Source organism: Echinops telfairi, unplaced genomic scaffold (assembly GCF_000313985.2).
Source record: "Echinops telfairi isolate 266 unplaced genomic scaffold, ASM31398v2 ScPeMD7_1;HRSCAF=3_0, whole genome shotgun sequence".
NCBI classification, from domain to species: Eukaryota; Metazoa; Chordata; class Mammalia; order Afrosoricida; family Tenrecidae; genus Echinops; species Echinops telfairi.
The window spans coordinates 49,756,281-49,758,190 of NW_022103896.1; positions in this window are offsets into that span (position 1 = coordinate 49,756,281).

The following is a 1,910-nucleotide window of genomic DNA, read 5'->3' on the forward strand; positions in this document are numbered from 1 at the left end:
TTCCCCCACTTTTTAGCACTCTCTTTATGAAGTTGCTGTGAGTCAAAATTGACTCAATCGCAGTGAGTTTTTGGTTTTGTGACCAAAACGAAACCAATCCATTATTTTATTGTAATATCTTTGTTCCTTCTTCTTTAACTACTCCCACTCAGGACTCAGCCTCTGAAATTGCTGTTTCCAGCTATGTAAACTGGTGGTTTTCCATCCATATGTCTCGGTAATGCTAAATAAATCCTTCTGAAGCTTCATGCAAGATCTGAGTGGTTTATACCGAAAACACTACTAACCAAAAACTAGACAATTGGAATTCACCAGAGGAAACTCTTAAGCAAGATCTGATGATCTGCTTTTGAAAGTTTAGAGTTGTGAAAACTCAACAAAGCACAGTTCTACTTGGTAATACATGGAGTTGCCATTAGTTAGTTGCCTTTGACTTAACTGCAATTGTTTTTAAATGAATTATTACTACTTTAGGGCCTAAATGCACTGTTTTGGATACTCTCATTATTATTCACCAGCACCATCATTCTAACAAATCTGTCTTGGAAGATGTACAGCCAGAATGCTTCTTAGAGGCAAGGATAGTGAGACTTCATCTCACCTACTTTGGGCATATTGTCTGGAGAAACCAGTCCCTGGAGAAGGTTATCAAGCTCGATAAAGTAGTTTGGCAGAGGAAAAGGGGAGGACCTTCAGCAAGATGACTTGACACAGTGGCTACATTGATGATCTCAAACATAAGACCAATTGTGAGGATGGCACAGGGCAGGACAAACAAAATAAAATATGCATCTTATGTGATCTCACGTATATGGAATATTCTAGAACAGGCAAATGTGTAGCGATCAAAGTTTAATAGTGGTTGTGGAAGGTGGGTGGGAGGGAAGCAGAAAGGGAGATACAGGTTTAGGGAACATTAAGCTTCTGTTAAGGTGATGAAAAGGTTAATGATGGATGAACAACATGATAAACATATAGACATCAAGTTTTTATTGCCTATGTATCAGAATAAAAAAAATATATAAAATGATTATTTTGAAGTTAAAGTTGTCTTTGGTATTCATTATAATACAATACACATTTAGGGCAGTTTAAAAAGTATGTTGATTTCTATATTTTACCCCTTTTTCTGTGGGTAGCATCATCTTTTATTATTTTCTGCCCCATTTTTGGGAAACACATCCTTCCTAGACGTCTCCTAAAAATGTGTGCTTGGAAGGAGAAATTTTTGCCATCTTCCATGTAGGAAAATGACTTCCTTCTACCCTCCCTTGATTGTAGATTTGACCAGGGCTAGAAGTCTAGGTTGTAAATTACTTGCTCTCAGAATTTGAAGGCAATGCTTCATTGCCTTTAAGCTTCCATGGTGGTTGCTGAGAAACACAATGAGATGTTCTGTATGTATCATATTTCTTTCTTCTTTTCCAATATCCTGAAAGGTCAAGAACAGATGCTTCAGATATTCCTTTATTTATTGTGCTCGGTGGTTTTTCGATGTGAGATTTGTCTTGAAGTGAGTAAAGATCATAGAAAGGTTAGTTAATGGGATGGGTTGTACCCTCGTATTCGAATGCTTCCTATTGTTGGTCTAACAAATCATCACAAGTTAAGTGACTTATGAGGACACAAAGTTAACTCAGTTATGGAGGTTGCGCATCCAAAAGATGCGTTGATGATGAGTTGGGAGGGTTGCCTTCCTGCTGGAGGGCTGAGGGGGAGAATCTTTCCTTGCCTTTTCCAGTTCTTGGCTCATGGTCCTACCCCACTCCACATCTACTTCCCTAATTGCTATCTTCTGTGTACGCACATCGCTGCCTTCTTTTCAAAAGCACTTTGGTGATTACACGCAGACATTACAGGGCAATTTCCATTTCCAGATCTGTCACAGGATCTGCACAGCCCCCTTTGCC